We start from the raw sequence: 23,348 nt of genomic DNA, 5'->3' as shown, positions 1-23,348 counted from the left end.
GCCACTAGGGAAGCGGAGGCAGCTGGGTGGCTGGAGTCCAGGGTCAGTCTAGACAACACAATTCAACACTGCCTGTTAAAAAGAATAAAGAGGCTCAGCTGCGGTGATGAATGCCTGTAAACCACAGTGCCTGGGACACCGAGGCAGGAAGATTGCACATCTGAGGCCAGCTTAGGCTACATAGGGAGAACTCATCTCAAAGAGAGAGAAAGAGAAAGGGGAAAAGAGAGAGAGAAACTAGGAGAAGGGGAGAAGGGGAGAAGGGAAAGGAGAGGGAAGAAGGAAACCCCATCAGCAAATTCACCACCACTTAGGTCTACACTTTAGACGTCACTAACAATTAGTCCCTGATAAAAACAGGTGGCCTTCTACTGACAACGTCTGTAGACATCCACACGACATAGGAAGAACACCCGATGTATCAGTTTCCCCTCACTGTACCTAAGGAGATCTGCTCAAGAGTGACAGGCTCAGCCCCAGGCTCTGGAGGTCCTTCTGAATCAGTGGGAAGAGAGTTTTGCAGATTTGGAAAATGTTCCCCCAGCAGGCTTCTGACACAGTCAAAAGTTGGTGAAAAGCCATGGTCTTCAATGGCCAAGGCTCCTCCGCTTTGTGAACCCACCCCCGTCTATGATGAGAGGGGAGGTGGGACTGATGGAGGATTGAGATCAAGATTGTAGTGTCTGCCAAAATAACAGAATAAGAAACACTTACAATGCAAGCAAAAGGGATCCCTCACCATGATATAAGGGACACAAGGGCCTGAGAGCAAATCGACACAAAGGAAGTGTCATCACAGGCCCAGGACATAAGCAAACTGTGGTTTTATCGAGGACACAAGAAAAGTAATTCATGACCTGAATGACTGAAACAGATCACATCACAAGACCAGCATAGGTGGTTACAACAAACGCTAGGAGCAGAAATTCCTATAAACAAGGTCCATGCCCTCCGCAAATGAAATTGTTACTGGCCCAGCAAGATGGTTCAGTGGATGAAGGTCCTTGCTGCCACACTTGATGAACTGAGTTTGATCCCAACAACATCATGGAATTATAACGGTTCGGAGTGGGTTCAAAAGGAACAAGTTCACCGTTTTCAAGTCTCACACATGGCCACAGAGAATAAGTCATCAAGGGTAAGAAAATGTCGGCAATGACACAAAAGAGGACTGGAAGAACACAGGGAAAGCTGACAGCGACATGCCCTTGTCTGCTGAGGGGATTTGTGTGTACTTCATTCTCAAATAAATAAAACAAAGGGAAGCCAGAATGTACCCATGATGCACAGGAAATATAAGACTCAGTTGCCTCTTAATAATTCCAACAAAGCAAATCAAACCTGAAGTCAGAGTGAGCAATTGTAGTAATAGGAGCGGCGGGGCTGCGTCCCCAGCACCCCAGCGGCCCGCACGGCTAGCTTAGCTTATGCCCCGAAATAACAACACACAAATTGTATTCATTTAAACACTGCTTGGCCCATTCTCTTCTAGGCTAATTCTCACATATTAATTTAGCCCATTTCTAATCATCTGTGTATGGCACCCCAAGGTGCGCTTACCAGGAAGATTCTAGCCTATGTCCATCCTGGGTCGGAGCTTCATCCTGGGAGCGGGGCATGGCGTCTCTCTCAGGCGTCTGCTCCCGAGAGGAGAGCTGTCGAGACTGAGCTCACTTCCTCTTCCTCCCAGCGTTCTGTTCTGTTTACTCCACCTACCTATGTCCTAACCAATAAAATGGGCCAAGGCAGTTCCTTTATTAGCCAGTGACCTTCCTCCATCAAGCAATCTGAGATGAATAATGTGTGTCGACTCTTCAGGGTAAGCACCAGACCTGTACACGGCACACTGGCTAACAAAGTCAATAGCAAAGGGATGCATGCTCCCCAGACTCGCAGAGCCACAGAGTGAGCATCCTTATAGGATGCGGAAAGAAATACAGTAGGAAAGTCTGTCTACAGCGTTGGTGTCAGCCAACAGCAGGGGCTTCAGGGAGTAAATAAAGTCGGTCAAGAGAAGCCACCCCAGACTTTCAGGGAAGGTGTGGTCTGGATTTACAGAGCTAGGTGTAGGTGGAACTGAGAGGTAGGTGGAGCTAGGAGAAAAGAGATGAGGATGGATGCAGGCAAAAGGCCCACTGAAAGGCCCTGACAGTCACTCAGACTAAGAAAATAACAGCCAAATGGGTGTAGTGGAGGGCAGGTGGACAGGGCAAGATACTCAGCCATGGCCAAGGTTAACAGGAAGGTCGAGGACCAAAAGTGACGGAGGACATCAAGCGTGCCTGGGCCTGCATCTGTAACAGGGATGCTCAGTGCTTTGGTCTTCCCAAGCTTCTGCCTGGCGTGTGCTTGCTGCTCAGCCTTTCATTTTTACAGTCTTAAGAACTGAACCCAGAGCCATGCACGTTCTTCTACTACTTACCTACATCCAAGCCCTCCCGCGTTGTAATTGACTAGCGTGCATGTTTATGGTGTCACTGGGAAGGAAAAGGCACAAAGGCAAGAGTCCAAGGCTAAGACAACCCTGGACCACAAGAGCTGGATGGTGAGATCGGGGATCCCTTCCTGGTGCCACTGGCTTGAGAGTGATTTGTATGTACACCATGGGGATGGAGAGGAAAGACCGAATAAAGCCGATTTCTAGAGGAGTCATGTCACCTGGGGGAGGAATAATGAGCGTCCCCTTTTTCCTAAGTGGGCAATTAATATATCACAGGACCCCATGCTAAAAGCTACTCAGCCTCTGCCCTGCTTGGAAACGGTCCCCCAAGTGTCTGGAGAGATGACTCGGTGGTTGAGAGTACTGACTGCTCTTCCCGAGGACCCAGGTTCAATTCCCAGCACCCACATGGCATCTCACAACTGTCTGCAAATCCAGTTCCAGGGCAATCTCACAGACACCTTCACACCAATGCACATAAAATAAAGTTAAAGAAATCATAAAAAAATCTTTCAAAAGAAAAATAAAAAGAAAAGAAATGACCTCCCCTTCCCATTTCTTTCTCTTGGACTAAATATGATCCAAACCCTGTCTAGCATTTCTCTTCTATGGAAGGAAAGGGCCGGGTGAAGGTCATTTCTGAGGGCCCTGCACTGCAGCGGAGGTAGTGTCTACAAAACTGCAGCAGGTCCCTGGAAGGATTCTTTATCAGAATTGAATTTCTTTTTTTCCCCCTTATTTTTATTTTTTAAATTTATTTATTTATTATGTATACAGCGTTCTGCCTTCATGCATACCTGCAGGCCAGTAGAGGGCACCAGATTTCATTACAGACGGTTGTGAGCCACCATGTGGTTGCTGGAAATTGAACTCGGGACCTCTAGAAGAGCAGTCAGCGCTCTCAATGGCTGAGCCATCTCTCCAGCCTGGTTGGGGCTTTCCCACACTTCAGTCTAGAACTTACTTGAGTCCTTCTGACTAACTGCTCAGTATTCTTTCTAGAACGGGAACTCCCTCAGGGCCAGAGTGTTTCTCTTCTTTGTCTCCAATTCTTTGAGAATAGGCTAGCACCACGTTCCCTTCCTCCCACCTCCAGCCCTGGACTAGCCATCCATCCCTGCACACCTAACAGCCAGTGGCCACAACCACCCTTTGTTGGAATGGAGAACAGGTCAGAAACTGTCTTCTCAGGTCTTGAGTGCTCACATGATCCCTGGCACCGGGGTGTCCCAATCATTTCATCTGATCCTGTAACCCACAAATAAACGCCTGTTGATCCAGGGACGAAACACCTGTACGGTACCATCTAAAACCGCCCCCCGATGGGTCTGCTTAAATTAATTCTACTCTACAGTCAGCTCGTGGAGAATGTCAGTGTAAGAATCCCTTCCATCTCGGGATAAAACCAAAAACCAGCTCAGTCATTTCCTCGCACTTGGTACTGGCAGATGCTCTGACTCTGTAGACTGTAAGTCTGGCTAAGTCACAAGGCACACGTGATGTTGCTAGGTAAGGGAAAGGCTGTTAAAGGAGTGTCAAAATTTTTAAACCGCCTCTCCTTGTCTGTTGGGACTGATGATCCAGCTCCATGTGCTAAAACACTATCATCTTCCAAATTGTCAGCATTCATTAACATTGCTTATATAATCAAAGTTAATATGCAGAATTGATTTTCCCTGTTAATAATTGATTTTTTTAAAAAACATCAGATATGTTTCAGAGAAAGGCAAATACAATTATGACCTGAAAAGACCAAAAATCATTTGTTGTTCCCCAACACTGCTTAAAGAGAAGCAATTTCCAGACACACATACACACAAACACACACGAGGGGTGGGGGTGGGGGGCGCTTGCTTGGTATGAAGGTACATGTCGAGCCCAAAGGCTGGCCCTGGGATGTATTCCTCAATCTCTTCTCTACTTGTTTTGTTGTTGTTCTTCATTTGAGACAACGTCTCTCACTGAACTTGGAATTCATCATTTCACCTAGACTGGATGGCTCGTGACTCCCCGGGTTCGCCCGTCTCTGTCTCCCAGCACTGGCTTTTCTGTGAGGGGGGGGGGGGGGCGAGGATTTCTGCGCGCATGCGCACAGCAACCACTTTACTGGCCGCGCCATCTCCCCAGTCCCCTGGACAGAACTATCTATGCATACTTACTTGTGGGAGTAATTGTTACAAATGCTATCGTGATAATAGGATTTCTTTCTAACAATGTGAAAAGCCTCAAGTCAGGCAAAGAGACCATAATAAGAAAATGATTTGTGTGAGACCCGGCTTCCTAACTACTACTACAACAGAAAAAAATAAAATAAAAAAAAAAAAAAAAACACACTCTTCAATTAGATGTTTTCCCAGTTTGCTTTGGTGGAACACAATTTCTTCGTTCCAAAATAAACAAGTTTCCGTTAAGAGATCCTAAACTGCAAACGCCCTATAAACTGCACATGTTGATTACCCCTTTCAAAGCCATCTTTCAAAGAAATAATTATAATCTTGGATGCGCATCTCAATGTGTGTTTTCAATATGCTAGAAGGGAAACAACTCATTTGAGGTTGTAACCATTTCCATTTTTATAATCAATTTCACTTCGGCCATATTGCTGACAGAAATTGTTAAAAAAAAACAATTTAATATTTGTCCAACTGTGAAACATGCTTGAGCTAAAAAAAGAAAGAAAAAAACGATACTGCTGAACTTGATCAACCATTTTACTTTCAATGAGAAAAGCATATGGACTGTCAAGGAGGCAAAAGAGTTCCAGTCCAAAAGGGAGAGACCGGGAAAGCTACTTAAATCAGCTGAGAGCTTGAAGTAGCCAGCTGATGGACAAAGCGAACCGGGTTCCGCTATGCCTTGGGAGACGGGCATCTCTCCTCGGAGGCCCAGGCTGGCCTTCCGTTTGCGCCAACCCCCACACCTCGCTGCCTTCTCCGCCACTGCGGACCCAGCTGGGTACCAATGAGCCAAAGCAGCCAGAATATAAGAAACTCAGCCAAGAATACACGGACAAACAAGAAAAGGACTCCCTATTTTCAAGAAAACATCTTTTTGAGAGTTCTGGGCTCCCAGAAGTCAGGCCAAAACAGAGACAAACTGCCTCTGCATGAATGAGGACAAACACGCTCAGGCTCGGCCCGAGGGGATGGCAAGTGGCTTCCCTTCCTCTTTTGCACCATCTGTTTTCAGAAAGCTAAATCTGGGCTAAAGCTCATTCATGCTCACGTCGGAATGGCTTATCTGCCTGGAGATGCGGAGAGACTCGGGGTGGGCAATCAAGAACCTAGAGGAAATTTGTGTATTTACTTATTTATTTTTAAGTGGCCATCTGGAAACTGCCAGATTATTCTTCTCCACCTGGGAGCAATTAGGAAAATCTTAGAAAATATCTAAAAGACAAAATGCACTGTCTAAAGCCTTTGAAAAGAGGGGATATAGTATATCTCACTTACCACAAAATAAATCCCCACAGAATGACTTTACTTATAAACAATTAAAACACAGGGACACCCCTGAGATCAGTGGTTTACATCCTTATAAACAACTCTACAGACAAGCTAACTTTTCTTACTAAGCAACTCGGCTTTTTGTCCAAAAGGCTACATCTCACCAGGAAAACCCAGGAGAGCTTCACCCGCCTTTCCTGGTTCCTCACCAGGACGGCAATGCCATGGAGAGCTGCCAGTACCCCGTGTTCCAGCTTTCTGGGCTACCATGCCAACTGCTGCAGCACCACAAACTTCATGGTCCTCTCCTGTTCTGAACAGCCTCAGGCCCCGCCATCCAGAATATATTATCTCCTATTTCTTCCCCCTCCCCTTGTACCTTTCCTGGCAGTCATGGAATTGCTGAGCACGTTCACTGGCTTACACAGTGGCAGACCTGGTACGAGGAAGGAAGCTGGCATGCTCATCTTTAGCTAAGCCAAGGCAGCCGAACTTCTTCCATAATGTCACAGGACTTCTCAATCCTTTCACAACACCTGCCAACATCCCTACCACGAGGGAGACACAAGTCAACTTACTGGTTGGTAAGACTGAAGGCATCTTCAACACTGACCCCATCCGTGCACAGGAGCTAATGAATTATCAGACTGAATTATCCAAACTTACACAAACTATCTGCTTCTGCCAGGTATGGTGGCACTCGCCCATAATAATGGCTACTGGAGAGACTGAGACAGGGGGATTGTAAGATGAAGACCAGCACGGGGAACATTTAAGAAGAGGCAGGAAGCAGACAGAAAAGAGTAGGGAGAGGGAAGCAAGGAGGAAAAGAAAAACAAGGGATGAATTCCTATAACCACCAGGAGATGCCTGAAATCACTGCAGGCATCAATTCCTGTATGTATATATGTATGTATGTATGTATGTATGTATGTATATATTTTCCCATATACACACAGTTGTGATGAAGTGTGACTTATGTATTAGGCACAGCAACAGCTAAGGACCAAAACAATTACAACAATACATTGCAATAGCAGTTATGGGAATGTAGCTTCACTATATAGATCAGAAATACTTTGTGTATTTATTTTTAACTTTATGTATATATAGGGATGTGTACCATGTGCATATACTGTCCCCAGAGGTGCTCAGGATATCAGACCCCCTGGACCTGAAGTTACTATTGCCATGTGGGTGCTGGGAACTGAACCTGGGTCCTCTGCAAGAGCTAAAAGTGCTCTTAGCCACTGCCTCATCTCTCTAGTGCCTCAAAAAAGATTTTTTTTAAATGGAAAGGAGTCTCACTGTTTATCAGCTTGACCCTAAACTCCTGGGTCCAAATGCTGTTCCTTCTTCATTCAGCATCCCAAGTAACTGGAACTACAGGTGCACCCAGCTTTCAGAACACCTATTGTACTGTCCCCAGCCTTATCCTTGTGATGATGTAAGATGACACTTACCTAGTAAGATGGTTCTCAGTGAATCACGGGCAATACGGCATAGTGTATAACCCTCCTACATAAGGGTTACTTAAACATAAGAACCGTGAGGCCATAGCAGGCAATCTAATGACCCCGGCAGGTACGTGACTGGTGGCAGGATGGCACACAACATAGATATATACAGAAGGGAGTGGCATGAGGTTCTGTCACTCAGAACGGCACACAATTTGTTGTTTGAGAATACATATTTCTGGGGCTGGGAACTTAGCTCAGTGGTAGAGCCTAGCAAGCACAAGGGTCTGGATTTGGTCCTCAGCTCTGGAGGGGGGGAGGAGGAAGAGGAGGAGGAGGAGAAAGAGGAGGAGGAGGAGAGGAGAGAATACATATGTATAGAGACTAAATAATTTGTAAAGTCTGTATGATTTTTATTTGCTCTAAGATATATTTTAGTAACGCACAAAAGCAGGCTGGCCAGTGAGATGCTGGGCGCCAACCCCCCGCTAGCTGTAAACAGGAGCGTAAAGAGAGCGCATCATTTGAGCCGGGACACAATCCTCCAGCTAGGCTCATCCCATTTCTTGCATTTCTTGGCTGCTTGGACAAGGTCTTTTTTTTTTTTTTTTAATGACAGGGTTTCAAGTAGCTCAGTTGACTTCAGACTCTGTATGTCGCTAAAGACACAATCCTGAATTTCTGATCTTTCTTCCTCTGCTTCCTGAGTGCTGGAATTACAGGCATGCACAGATGTCCACTTGGTGTGGTGCTGCAGATGGAACTCAGGGCTTTGTGTACGCTGAGCAAGCGTACCGACCAGTTACATCCTGGTGCTTTGAGAGGAATGTGCAGTGAAGGCAGCTAGAGAGAGCTCACATCATCAGTTACATCTCCCTGCTGCCCCTCCCCGCCCCACTCCCTCCACCTTTTTTCCCTCCCCCTTTCCATGTTTGTATGAGAGGACCCAAAGTATCTGTACCACACCTGAGAAACATCTCCTGGTTCTTCATCGACACCCACAATCAGCGCCAGAAACAACCCCATGTTCTCTGAAAGATATCATGTTTTGCATATGGGGGGAGGCTTTTTGCCTCTTTTTTTCCATCCTAGAAATTGAACTGCGTGCCTCATACAAGTCTGAGAATGTTCTACCATTGAGCTACATCGCCAGTCACGTTAATGGTTAATGTTTTTTAAAAAATAGTCCGCTGTTGTGGCACCTGATTAAATCTTCCTGTATGAACCATACTGGACTCCTAACTTCATTTAGAAATCAACTTAATAACTGAGGAGGTTATTGGAGAGGAGCTGGACTATGTCCTGACGACTAACTACTTGAGTAGATTCGCAGGCAACCTAGTTGAATAGGAATTTACTTTATGCGTGTTTCAGCAAGATAGAGAGACAGACAGACAGATAGATACATAGATACATACAAGATAGATACATAGATGGATGGATGGATGGATGGATGGATAGATGGTAGATAGATAGATAGATAGATAGATACACACACTTCAAATTTAAGACTAAGAAAACACTCAGTACCTTATAAAGACATTCTCTAATTTAATTTGCATTTAATGAAAAACAAAAACACATCTGCATGAGTGAGGGGGAAACTTGGAAGAGAATGGAGGGCTTGGCTACATGCTTACAAAATGGTTCTGAGTAGCGGAAGACGAAGAACAACCTACGTTGGAAGAAGGGCTCACACACACAAACGCTCCCACGTCGGGTCTCGTGATGCAGACAGGGTCAGTGGGCAGTGCACACTGCATGGTTTTGGGACTGTGATGATCAAACAATATGAAGCAGTAAGGATCTTGTAGGCAGAGTATTTTGTGGGGACCACAGGTCAACTCTGACCCACCAGCTCTCCCAAATAACAGCACAGAGACTTAGAAATTACAGTGAAATTCAAAGTTTAGGCAAAGGGTTCAGATTTTACACCAACAGGGCAATAGAAATAAATTTTACACAGGAAAACGTGGGGTTAGAGATGTAGCTCAGCTGGTAGGATGCCCGCCTAGTAAGCACAAAGCCCTGAGTTCAAGTCCTAGCACTGGATTAAACTGGGCAGGGCAGCACACTTATAATCCCAGGACTTGGGAAGTGGAAAAGGAGAATCAAAGGTTGGAAGTCATTCTTAACCACATAGGTAGTTCCAGGTCAACTCTGGATACACCAAACCCTGTCCATTGTCCCATGGTGCTTTAGAAAGTTGAAACTGGCTACAGTGTGAAAAGTAGAACAGAAATGTGGACGAGGGGTAATTAGTGAGGAGACGCAACGGGAGGCTAAGACAGCGATCGAGGCGCAAGGAGAGAAAGGCTGTGGCTACTGAAGGGAAACTACAGGAAGGAAATGAAGAGTTCCGAGGAAGGCAGTGTAATGAAAGGGTACTCACCCCCATGGATACTACTCTAAAATGGCTTCTTAGGATGCGTCTGCCTCCTTAATTTGTTCATCAACACGGAAGGCTTTATTTTCAAAGGGCTCAGCAGGGAGAGATGCAAGACCAAGCAGAAGACATCAGGGACAGAAACAAACTGAGCCGAATCCACAGCCCAGAGGTAAGGGGACGGCCATCAGCAGGGACTTTGGCTAGGAAGGCTGCTGGGTGCAGGCACTGCCTGCTGGACTTGGTGGGCACCAGCCGGTTCCCTGGGGTTCAAGAGAAGGAAGGCAGAGCCTGTTTGAGATTCCAAGAGGTATTTCAGCTACTTTTACCTCTGTACTACGAACAAAACTTATTTCTCAAAATTCTGTTAGTCAATTGAAAACAGAAATCTTAGAACAAGGAAAAGTGGAGAAAAGAGTTTCAAAACCCTTCATTTTACAGTTAGGATATTCAATGATGAGCAACTTCTTCTGACATACCGAAGTCAGTGCAAAGATTCTCTGGGGCAGGGGAGAGCGCTCGCTCCGTTTAGTAGACTGTGCGCCTCACAAGCCTGAGGATACGGAAGTGAGAATGGGAGACCCTTGGGGACTTGCTGATCAGCCAGCTGGCCTAACTGGTGACCTCCAGGCCAATGAGAGACCTTGTCTCAAAGGAGGTGGGTGGCACTCTTGAAGATGACACCTAAGCGTAGCATGAATTCTAATTCGTCTTAAAAAAAATTCAGCGTCAGCTATCAGGGGGTGAACGCTGAAGGGTCAGAGAAGCAGTGCAGTCAACAGAGAGACCTTTTACCTCTACCAGTGCTCAGACCAAAGGGCGATCCTGTCCTCAGACCGCATCCTCAGACTGACTGCCTTAGACCGCATTGCATTCCTGTCTTCTCCCGCCTTGTATTCCTCTCTCCACCTCCCTAGTGCTGGAATTAAAGATGTGGGATCCCAAGTGCTGGGATAACTTTGTGTGTGCTCTGTTTCTCTTTTAGACTGGATCAATTTTGAGTTGTCCAGGTTGGCCTTGAACTAACAGAGATCCCTCTGTCCCCCAAGTCCAGAGATTAAAGGTGTGTGCCACCACTGCCTGGCCTCTTGTGGTTTAGCTCTTCACGCTGATCTTCAAAACAAGCTTCATTTGTTAAAACCCAAACAAAATATCACCACACCATGGTTGTCCTCTAACCTGCACACGCACACACACTCACACACACAAATTTGTACATGATGGGGAGATGTCGTGGTACAGCAACAGAAACGGCCTAGCATGAAAGAAAGAAGAAAAGAAGGGGAGAAGAGAAGGAGGGAGGGAGGGAGGGAGGGAGGAAGGGAAGAAAGAAGGAAGGACACAAAACATTGTTAAAATATATATTATCTCAAATTTAGTTTGATGTAAATGAATTGGGATTATGAGATACAAAACAATGATTTTAAAAAGAGAGAGAGAGAGACCATTGATATCACACACCTTTAATTCAGCAGTCGGAGGCAGAAGCCTGCCTGCAGTGACATTCTAATGAGAAGACACTTCTCTATAAAATGACTTTTGCACAATCATGGATTAATCCCAAGAGGGAGCAAAGGCGGGTGTGTTCCAATGAAGACTGTACTCTTCAAGAATTTTAATTAAAACCGAGCACAGTGTTTCCTGAAATAAATACATTATGCAACTGTTAATGCGAATGTTGCTCTCCTTGTGTCAAAATAGTGATTCCTAGCTTTACGATGTCTTTGTGACAGGAGAATAAAGCCCTGGCCGGTCGCTGGCATCCATCAGAGCACCGTCTCCAAGTGTTGGGTCCTTTTCGTTAATAAACACTTAAAAAGAGGGGGTCACCACCAGGCCAGCACTGGTTACCAAAGCGAATATATTTTGTTCTGCAGTTTCCTGTCCTGGGGACAAAAATACAAAACAAATCCCCAAAAATGGAGCAATGTACAGCACGAAATATTCAGCCAGAGGCACTGTGCCAGGAAAGCAACAGAAAGTTTTACACCGGAGCCAAAGGCTCCGGGGTCTCTTTTAAATTTTTAAATCGTGACAATTATCTTGATGCCACTTAATGAATCAGCTCTGTCTGCAGAACAAAGGCCTGCCTGGGAGTTGTGTGGACTTTGAGGAATAATTATTCCCTAAGCTTATTCACTTTTTTAAGAAAGCAGCTTACAGGCAGATTTGGGAAATGGTGTGCTTGAGGCAAAACATTTGGACCAGTGGACTTCCCCAGGCACTCTGCTTCAGACATCCTACAGGAAAGACTGAGGGAGGGAGGGATGAACGCTCAACCAGCCGAAAAAGCAGTCTATTTCTTGCCTGCGTTTCTCTCAGCTTCCCGATTTCAACTGTCGCCTTTTCTATGTTGAAACACCCACCATTATTCCTAAGAAGTCACTGGGGTTATGGTGATAAAGCTGATGCTTCATTATAACATCCAGTGACGCCCAAGCCTCTGGTGGCTGGGTCATTTCTTTCCTTGCCCTGTGATGTAACTCTGTTAGTCAACAGTGCATAATACAGCGACAGCACGCTTAGACAAGCTGTTGCCAAATGGCTACGTAAGTGACCATTAGTCCAGGGGAATCTTCATTTATCTGTTGCTGTAATAACACCCACTCTCGAGATGAGACTTAAAAAAAAAAAAAAAAAGTTGTTTCCATACAATTCTGCAAACCAGGCTAGGCTCAGTTTGGTAGCTCCTTTCTCTTCTGTTCCGTGGTCATTGTGTGAGATTGCTTCACCTGGCTAGACTTAGCTAGGCGACACGGACTGACAGGCTCCCCTAGTACTCTGTATACGAAGGCCTCCCTACATGCATTGTGATCTCTCCGTGGGGGTAACTGTACCTCTTATGTAACAGTGGAGGTTTCTCAAAGCGTAGGCCTGCAAGTTGTTGAGCTGGGACAACAGTTTACGCAGCAGTCAGACCATAAAGTGGAAGGAAAAAAACAACTCTGTCCTCCACACGTATGCCATGGTACCCGTGTGCCTGTACACACACACACACATACACACACAGGGGAATAATAATACTAACAAATTAGACAGCTTTTTAAAGTAATTAGGAAGCACACAGGACAACGCATACTCATTGCATTGCTTTACCGTGCCAGGGATGGAACACCCACCTCTAAAGGAACAGACAGAAGTGGGGGTAGGCTTTCTAACAGAAAGGCCATTGTTTATCCATAGGCTTCACACTCTCAAAACAGGAACACCCGCCAGATCATTACACACCCACGTGCAGAATGTTCCACTTTCCGAAATGTTTAATTGCCACCATTTATAATAATGATCACCAACAGGTAATTTCCTAAGCCAAGTGAGAGCGGCATCACAATGGTGCTGAGCTAAGAATTCCCAGCATCGGCTGCCAGATGATCAGCTCCTGGCCCTGGGGAGTAACATCTGGGATCCAAGGGTTTCCACCACCCTCGCTTTCCCCAAGTGTCCACACAGGACCAGTAGATGGCCTGGTGCAATTCTTCCTGCAGGGCGGAACGGTCACTTTTCGCTCTGCGCCCACAACAACAGGGCTTTCCTGACAAGCTACCCAGGGCCAATCAGGAGACATCCATCATTAAGCACTTAGGTGTCTCTTTAACCATCATTGGTCTTGGGCCAGCGAGATGGCTCAGTGGTTAGAGGCACTTGCTACCAAGCCTGAAGATTGACCACAGGGATCTGCGAGAGAGAAGGAAAGAACCGGCTCGTGGGAGTTGTCCTCTGGCTTCCACTTGCACGCCATGGCTCATGGAACAACCACACACATCCGTATTCACACACAGACGATACGTAAGAAAATGAACAAAATGCCATTTATAAAAAGGCCCTTTAGTTCGTAACCTTTTGCAAAGCACTGATGCTACATCGATCTACCTTTTAAATGCTATTACCAATTATCAATTGTTGCTTCCGTCAGGTCAGAAATCAAGGGTGCTGCAGAGGCGCTGTGAAAGATTTCTCTATGAGAGCATTCCCCAGGCCAGGGACACGTGTGACATCACAGAGCAGCAGGTACATACAAGCATAAACACACAGATGCATGACATCAGCAATGCGCCACTGATTCAAGGATACGCTGCTCTAGAACACTCCCAGAACTCAGTGACCACATGCGAGGGAGCAGCTGTAGTCTAATCACATTGCAGAGCTAGAAAAAGAACGCTCTAAAAGACCTGGTACATCCACGGCTGCTGAAGTAGATGTGAAAGTACAATTAGAAGGCTATGTCTTCATATGCCCCCTAATATACATACCTATACATCTACCTACTCTGGAGGGAATGACTCAGTGGGTCATGGCCTAAGCCTCTAAGCCTAAAGAGCTAAGTCCACGCTCTGGGACCCATGTGGTAGAAGAAAAGGGACTCCCACAAGTTGTCCTCTGACCTCCACATGTGTGCTGTGGCACAGTGGCACACAGACACACAAAAAAATAAGTAAACAAATATAAAAATAAAGTGAAAATCCTTGGAAGAGGGTGGCGCCATCCTAGAAGAAAACAAAACAATCCCTGTGTGCTGAGGAGAGAATCACAAAAATATGTTATACTGGGGGTGCCATCCCAGCTGCAGAACAAGACAGATATGATTCTAATTATGGGAGAAGAGCGAGCCCACACTCTGGGCATGTGTGCTAGGGGTTGGCTGAGCTGAGGGATGTTAGTAAAAAGCTCATCGGTCCCTCAGACATGATCCTATGCTTGAGTGTGTAGTTGGAAGCCGCTCGTTTGTTTCTGGGCTACTCAGACCCAAAATAACCAAATAGAAACTATACTAATTGCAATACTGTTTGACCAAAAGCTTAAGAGTATTTATGGCTAACTCTTACATCTTAAATTAACCCATTTCTATTATCTGTGTATCACCACATGGCTGTGGCTTACCAGGAAAAGTTCCTGCGTCTGTCTCCGCAGGTGGCTGCATGGTGTCCCACTGACTCTGCCTTCTTTCTTTCAGCATTCAGTTTAGTTTGCCAACCTAGATCTATTCTGCCCTATCACAGGCCAAAGCAGCTTCTTTATTCATTAACCAATAAAAGCAACACATATACAGACGGACTTCCTATATCATCTCCCCTGTTCTGTTGAAATAAAAAGGAAGGTTTTAATTTTAACATAGTAAAATTACATATAACAAACCATTTATAAAGTAAGAATTATAGTTACAATATTTAATACACTTACATTTGGCAAATTAAGAAAAATACTCTATCATTTATCCTATCTTTGTCAGTCTAAAGTTTCATATATAATTTATTTTTTATAATAATAAAACTGTCTTTCTTCAACTCCATCAAAGACTCCAGAAGGATATAATATTACCTAAGCTAACAGGAAATACATTGCAAGCAACTTCCAAAACATCTTGCTTCCTGGACAGCCACCCAAAGTTCTTCTGTACAGTTGGGGCATCCATCTTCAGCCCACAGGCCCATAGTATCCAGACTTTCCCATGAAGCAGGAAATTTCAAAGACAGTTCCACCTATACTGGCAGTTTGTCAGTCACTTTCTTCTGTGTCTTGCAGAATGTCTGGAAGACTCTTTCATGAAGCAGGAACCCCGAAGAACTATCTCACCTTTAGGCAAGTTCAGCGGTGATTTTCCTGTGGGTCCTGCATGTTCAGTTCATATAGCATAATATCAAGCAGTCCAGGCAAGAAAAGTTTCTTGCCCAAATGGCTAACCATCTCCATCATCTTCTTGAAGTAGATTGGTGCTGCCAGGAGCAGATGTGTCTCATTGTCATGAAAAGTCCTAAGTTCTTAAAATATTTTAAATGCCATATTTTGTAGTCTTTGAAAGAGTTGAAGAATAAGTATTCATCTGAAATATATCTCTGTACATCTAGAAAACCTAACTAACATGACAGCAAGTTTGACTATTACAGATTATAGATTATCTATTAACTCTATTTTTAACAATACATTGCATTTTTAAATGGGCTGCACAAACAAAATACTTTAATCTAGGGTAGAAATATACATACAACAAAAAAACTGATGTTAAATTTGTATCAATAAACCAAGATCCATACCAATGCAAAGCACTGATCTCTATATCATGGGTGTTTTGGTTAATGGTGGTAGGCACTGAGCCCAGGGTTGGACACGTGCCATACTCTACCACCGAGCTCCATTCACAATCTATTTGATGTATTTCTTTCTGCATAAATAGTTTAACTTTATTATATTATTGGTATTTGATGTCACAGAAACTAAAACCCACAATATAGTCACAAAGCCTAAGTGGTTATTTTAAGAACTGGGATTTTGGGGCACCTACAATGCAGGTATTTTTAAAAAGGACTAGTCTGGAGGTATGGCACAGTGTTAAGGTGTATGGTTAGCAGGCAAAAAACCTTAGCACTCAAAAAAGCAAAACCAGAGGGAAAGAGATGCAGGAATTAACACGTTTCTAAGTGACTTGAATAGTAAAGTCTTTTTCTTTCCTCATTAAAGTGATAAGATCTTCCTTGAATATACCAATTTGACATCATAAAATGTAGTCCAAAACTGGTTGGGTGGCACACCCCTCCAACCCCAGCTTTTGGAAGTTAGAGACAGGAAGATCAAGAGTTCAACGCTCTCCTTGGGTACACAGTGAGTTCTCTCACCGCTTGAGTTCACCTGTCTTTAAAAAACAAAACCAAGGGGCTGGAGAGCTCACTCAAAGGTTAAAGGTGTTTGGGGGTTCCCTACACCCACATCAGGTGGCTTACCTCAGCCTGTAACTCCAGGTCCAGGGGACACAATGCACTCTCTGCAGGCAATCACCTATGCTCATACAGTCACATACATAAATAAAAACAGATCCTGACAACAACAACAAAACAGACAACTAGAGACATGGAAATTAAACAATAACAGTGCATGCGTCCTCTCCACTGTCACTCTCCTCTCCGCTGTCACCCTCCAGGTTAAGCCCTGGACTCGACATCCAACTCGTATTCCACGTGCCCCGCTCTCCCAGCTTCTGATCTGGTCCGATAGACCGCAAGCTCCCTCACTGACCATGGTCCATCGACTACAAAAGAATCTGTGGAATGGCAGCTCTTTGTTTTGGGTTTTGGCCTTTTAATCTTATTTCTTTTAACCATGTGTGAAGCCAACTTAACAAGGCTTTTACCTGACTGAAAACACTGAGATGAACCAGAAGGTAACAGACAATACTCGACGGCAATCACTGGAAACAGAACTACAACCAGTCTCTCTTTTCTAACACAATAAATCCTGTTCTTTATCATCTTAATAACTGAAACTGAAAAGAATTAAGTAAGGCCAGATGGGGTACTTATAGTTTTATGTGTCCAATTATTTCAGAAGGACTGTAACCAAATACAGCCAGAACAGGAAGAGTCGCACTCTGTGCTCTGTGTTGTCAAGCCAGGACGACTCCACTCACCCTCCCGCTAACAGAGCACCAACTGTGTCCCCTAGCCACCATGTGCGGAGAGGAAATCACAAGATGCCCTGGCAGACAACGGGGGCCATGCACAGTTCTCGCCATGGCGACATGGGCAGAAGGCATCAGGAAGAGATTGCCTTACCCAAAGACATGCTTGGTAGAAGGAAGCCCTCCCTTCTTTGCTTTAGCCAGCTTGAGTAAATCCTGGAGGTGTGGATCTGGGGAGAGAGTTCAGGGGTCAAGCACTGGCCTTGAGGACTTGATTTCAAGCCCCAAAACCCACGTGAAAAAAGCTAGCTCAGTAGTTCCCATTTGCAGGCCTAATGCTGAGAAGGCAGAGATGGGAGAATTGCAGAGGACCCCCACGTGGCCTAGCCTACTGGGTGAGCTCCAGAAACTGGGAGGCCCTATCTCAAGAAAATAGAGGGGCAATGGCTTCTGAGGAGTGATGCCCAAATGTGGTAGACGTATACAAGAGTACCCATGAGCTTAGCACACACACACACACACACACACACACACACACACAGTAGTCAAGTTGTGACTTTAAGGAACACTTATGAGAAAGGGCCCCCTCCTCCACTTCACACACAAATACCAGAGGAGCCTTGTGACTAATGCAATGACCAGCTGAGTAACCGCAAACAACCGTTAGATCTTCTGTCGGAAAGAAAAGGAACGTCATCCGTCTATCTGTCTATTTGTCTACCCTCAGTGTGCGTGTCTCTGAGCCACGGAAAGCATTCCAGATGTTGACCACCAATGGAGAGACACACTCAGCACTGGACCTGCGGTGAAGAGGATCTGGAACAATGGAGAAACAGAAGGCCAACGAGATAGACTCACGAGGAACGAGAAGAAACACAAACTGCTAACACACAATGCATCCACGTCCACAACACATGGCTTCTGCCATTCACCCCTACAGAAAAGCTGGGTTCCAGTTCCCGGCTTGAATATACCTTGGCTCCCCTGCCTTTGGCAGCTCTTGTGGAGGTGAACCTTCTTTGGATCATAACACTAAGTACATCCTAATTTGCCAGCTAAGGAAACACGAAGAAACCTCCGGCAGGCAGGTTCTCAACGCCACCAGTTTTCTTAAGACAACAACCACGAGGGAAACAAGCCTCCTTACACGCCGCCTTTGAAATGCCCACCTCTGTTTTTACCAGGTGTAATAATCAACAGTCATCTATAGAAGATTAAAAACGGACACAGCACTCCTTTAATGTATCTTAGCAGTCATCCCTCCCAGAAAACATGCACGCATGCACGCACGCACGCACACACACACAGGATCTCCCTGCTGACCAAGCTCATGCATAACAAGGCAATCACACACAGATGTGTCCCTCTGAGAAGGCTGCATGATTTATGGTCAAAGCAAGATCCTTGACAGGAGGGCTGCTGCCCCAAGGAGCATGAGGAATGGGCACAATGTTTGTGCAGCCGGATAGCCGAGATTTCACAGAACTGGAGTTAATGAGGGCCTGGCTTGCATTTTAATTATTTGTAATTTATGTTTGTAATTATCCAGGACTTCTTAGAGAAACTCAAACATGTTCTGAAAGGCTTTATAAGCAAGCTCCCAGTGTTCCTGGGTGACATTAGAAACTCGAGACCAAAGAACGTTTTTTATGGAGACAGCAGAAGGCCTCATTTGCAGCCATGCATAGGGCTTCAGGATTGTAATACCCAACACTCGGGAGGCCGGTCTCAAATACAAATCAATAAATAAAAAGAAAAAAAGGGAAAGAAAGGGAGAGGGGGCTTCCACACATCACAAGGGCTGAGGGTCAGTCATTGCAGAGGATACAAAATTGCTAGCTGCCTGTCAGCCCTGAAGTCAACATTAATCCTTTTAGAATACTGAATGTGCAAACTTGAAAATCTAAAGCGTTAATGAAACGAACAGTAGACCTGCCTACTGCCTCTGAGAAAGCATACCTTCTATTCCTATAACGCAAGATGCTGCCAGAATTTTCCCGAAGCATCTGAGACATAACTAAACAAAAGAGAGATCAAAAAATGAGAAAACAATTGTGTTAATAAAAAAAAGCTTTGGGATACAATATTTGAAAACATTTTTAAAATCCCTGAACACATGTTTCTGATTTAAGAGAGGATATCTGATGAGAAAATCATAAACCTACCATGGGAAAAATGAGCTATCTGCAGTTATCTAAAGGTGAAGCCTCTGCTTCTCACAGAGTTTTATTACAGTCCATGAATGAGCTGGTCTGAGTCCTTCTAACTGCCCTCCACCCACACCCTCACTGAGGTATAATTGACAAAAAGCTGTATCTCAGTTTTCCATTACTGCTACAACAACAAAATACCTAAGACAAGTCAGTATGTAAAGAGAAGGCTTGGTTTTCTCTTGGCGTGCAGGATCATTTGGTCCCGTTGCTTTGAGGCCTGCAGCGTTTGCATGAGAGCATAAGGACCCAAGTTCGGATCCCCAGCACCCCTGTAGAAGCCACATATGGTGGTGTGCACCTGCAAAGCGAAGCTCTGGGGAAGCAGAGTCATCAATGTGACAGAACACACTTAGTAGCCAGTCCAGCTCCGTCAGTGAGCTCTAGTTTCAGGGAGAGACCGGGCCTCCAAACACAAGGTAGAGGCTGATTGAAGAAGGCACCTGCTGTTGCCCTCTGACCTCCACACCCATGCCTGTGTGTGCACACTCCTACACACACACGAAGTAAAAGGAAAGGAAGGAGAAGCTAGGGCCTCACTTCACCGTTCAAAGGTAAACCTCCAAAGAACTGAAGTCCTTTCGGCGAGAGGCTCAACCACCTCCCGGTGGGATCAACTGTGACCAAACCTCTATAACACATTCTAGATCCACACTACAGCAGGTGTGTAGCAGGATGGCTGAACACATGTATACAGAGGAAGGCAATTACCACAATCACCCTGATTAACGTATTTGCCCCTGCACTCTTCCGGGGGGCTTTGGGCTTTGTGTGACGGAAGCACTTTAGACTCACCGTCTTAGCAAATTTCACACATCAGTTGCACACCACAAACATTAGCTCTCCCTAACTTACCCTCCAAAAGTGTATGTCACTAGGTACCTTCTGACACTTCCAGTTCCCATAACCACCATTCTATCCTGATTTCATGAAGTTAACCTCTTTAACGTCTACAGATCATACTGCAAGTAATACTGCACAATGGCTGTTTTTTGCATAGTGTATTAGCTGACTTCACTAAGTATGTCTTTCAAGTTCATTGTGTGTGTGTGTGTGTGTGTGTGTGTGTACACATGCCACATTCTCTTTTTCCGTTTTTCCTTGTCACTTGTCCTGGCCACTGTAAATAAATACAGAAATGAATAGAGATATGCAGATGAGATAGTGGTTTCATTTCCTTCGCAGAGATAACCGCCATCTGGGTCCACACAGCAGACTGCCAACTACTTCAAATTTGAAATCATTTGACAAAATCCAAAATAAAAGGAACTTCTTGGAGCTTAGCGGGAATGAGGAGAACAACTGGTTTCTTTTGAATTTCTCGTTGTTTTAAAACCCATTGTCTTCCCATGCCTATTGGGTCTCCCAGCCTACTTATCTGATCTGTACTCCACCAGAGAAGACCAGAGCATGGCCCAAGATTGACAGAGACGGACAAAGGGTGAAAGGCCTGGCAAAGGCTCAGTAAGCTGAGATGTTGATTATGATGCTTAGCTTATGTAATAATTACTGCCACACTTCTCTTGGTGCGGGGTTTGAATGGGAAAAGTCCCCCAGAGGTTCACACGCTTCAATAATTTGTCCACATCTGGCGATACTGCTTGAAGGGGTTGTGGAACCTTGAAGATGTGGAGTCTAGCTGGAGGAGTGAGTCCCTGGGCCTGGGCCTTGACGCTCTGTAACCCAGCCACACGTCCCTGCTTCCTGAGTATAGAGGCAATGTGACCAGCCGGCCACCTGATCCTGCTACCATGCTTTCCCTGCTGGCCACTCTGTCTTCTCTGCCACGACAGTCTCTCTCCTTCTGGAGCTGCAAAATAAATCCTGGCTCGCTTTAGCTGCTTGCCAAAGTATTTTATCACAGCAATAAAAGAGGCAACTAAGACATTTAGCTACTAGTGAAAGGAAGAATAAATTTAAGACCTTTTGCAACGGTGGCTGTAAATAAGAAGGAATATTTCCCGAGAACTGAAGGAAAGCCAAGGTTAATGCGGAGCATGACATGTAACGACTGGCTCCGGAGGACAAACACACAGGAATTTGAACACGTGGCGGCAGACACATTATGACATTTTACTTATTACATTAATTGACCATAATGTGAAGTCCAGCAATTAAGAGAGGGAGTGTCACTTTCTCCACCACGCCCTTTCTGAAACAGACAAGCCGTATGAGGTCTTCTCCCCACAACGCCCCACCCCCTCCTACTCCTCTGCATCTCTAGCAGAGATTTATGCAGCTGAAGACCCCTAACAACCTGTACTCTCTCTCTGACGTGCAACCGCCATGGCGCTTTTCCTGCAGTACCAACGCATGTCAGGGATTCTTTCTATTTCCTCTACTGCCAAGTGAAGCCAGGATGATGGCTAAGGCTCCGATGATCCTCAGGGTAGTCCAGGCACAGAAAACTTCAGGTTAACATTCCTCCCTACTTCTGAACTTTTTAGATTGTGACCTCCCTAACCTTACTACTTGGGGGAGAAAGTTACAATAAAAGTATCCCTCCCCTGGAATTTTGGAGAGAAAAATAGCACAGAAAACAACATTCAAGTCCCCCAAGACCGTGTTTATTGGTACGGAGGAATAACTTCAAGTCACCACACATCTTCAAAGTTCCACCAACTACGCAATGACATTTAGTCAAAACAAAAAGTGTTGAGCATGAAAGCATTCCAATTCCATTTCTCTCATCAGGGATCTGCCTCCATTCCACTGATTCGTGGCAGAAAACAGAAATAAGAACCACTAAAACTAACTGTCATAGCGGATCTTACATTTCACAAACGTCCCCGGAGCTACATGGAAAATGGAGGAAACTAGAGGCGAAGAGCCTCGAATAATTAAAATGACACAAATGTATTCCTGGAATAAACCTGGCTTCCAAAAGAAAAAAAAACTTTAAAATTAATGGTAACTCTTTAGTTAAGTAAATGTATCTTTATCGGCAACAAAAAACCTTCCCGAGGCTGAAGAGATGGCTCAGGGGGTAAAGTCTGATGACCCAGTTTAGTCCCTAAGAGCCACAGGCTGGAAGGAGAGAACCAACTCCTGCAAGTTGTCCTCTGTGTGCAGAGGACACACATACACACACAGACTCTCACATACAATATAAATAGGGAGGGAAGAAAACTTCCTGAGAAAAATAAGCTGAAATAAACAAGGTAGCTTTCACCTGTCCTTCCCTTTGGAGAATTCCTGACATCATCACATGACAACTATAACTGAATCATAATCATTAATAAGAAAACAATCTAACTATTGATATTTAATCATTTCTTCCTAAAGACACACTAAGATACAAAAGGAACAGAGTCTAAGATTCTGAACTGTGGTAAATGACAGCGCTGTTTTAGTAGGGAGCCCTGTCATTTATCACAGTTCAGAATCTTCGGACAATACGTAGGATGTGATTTACGCCGTTCTGTCTATATCCACCAAAAGGCAGGACTGGGGGCAGTCTTCCAGGCCACAGTACGGCTCCTTTACAGAAAATTCAATCAATTGCTTTGCCTCCTCCCACTTTCTCTCGTGTCAGGCAAGTAAGTGAGTCACTCGTGAATGCTGCGAAACTGGCTGCTCAGGTGTTAGATCCTTAAGCTTTTTGTTCAGACAAGCTCGGGTCTAGAATGCCTATTAGCTTATCCCAGTGGAACCACTAATGGCTGGACAGGTTGAACGAGAGTCTATACAGAATAGTCAACAGCTGAGAAAAAGCCAACTGGGCTTGGAGTGGAGCTCAGTGGTAGAGCGCTGCTTGCCCAGCAAACCTGCGGTCCTCTAGAGGCGTGGACTGATGCAGAAATGACAGGGGCGGTTGGGTAATGAGAGATGGAAGAAAGGGAGGAGGGAGGAAAAGAGGGAGGGCAAAAGTCAGTCTTGTACTCTGTCTCTTTAAGCTGGGCGTAGTGGCACATACCTGTAATCCTAGCACTCAGAGGAGAGGGGCTGAGGCAGGAGGATTGCTGAGAGATTCAGGACACTTTGGGCTATATAGTGAGCTCAGGGGCAACCTGAGATACATA

The sequence above is a fragment of the Microtus oregoni genome, unplaced genomic scaffold (genome assembly GCF_018167655.1).
Source record: "Microtus oregoni isolate MIOR12 unplaced genomic scaffold, Mior012 000006F_ref0000085, whole genome shotgun sequence".
Classification (NCBI taxonomy): Eukaryota; Metazoa; Chordata; class Mammalia; order Rodentia; family Cricetidae; genus Microtus; species Microtus oregoni.
The sequence above is the reverse complement of the archived record's forward strand: the minus strand, read 5'-3'. Positions refer to the sequence as shown.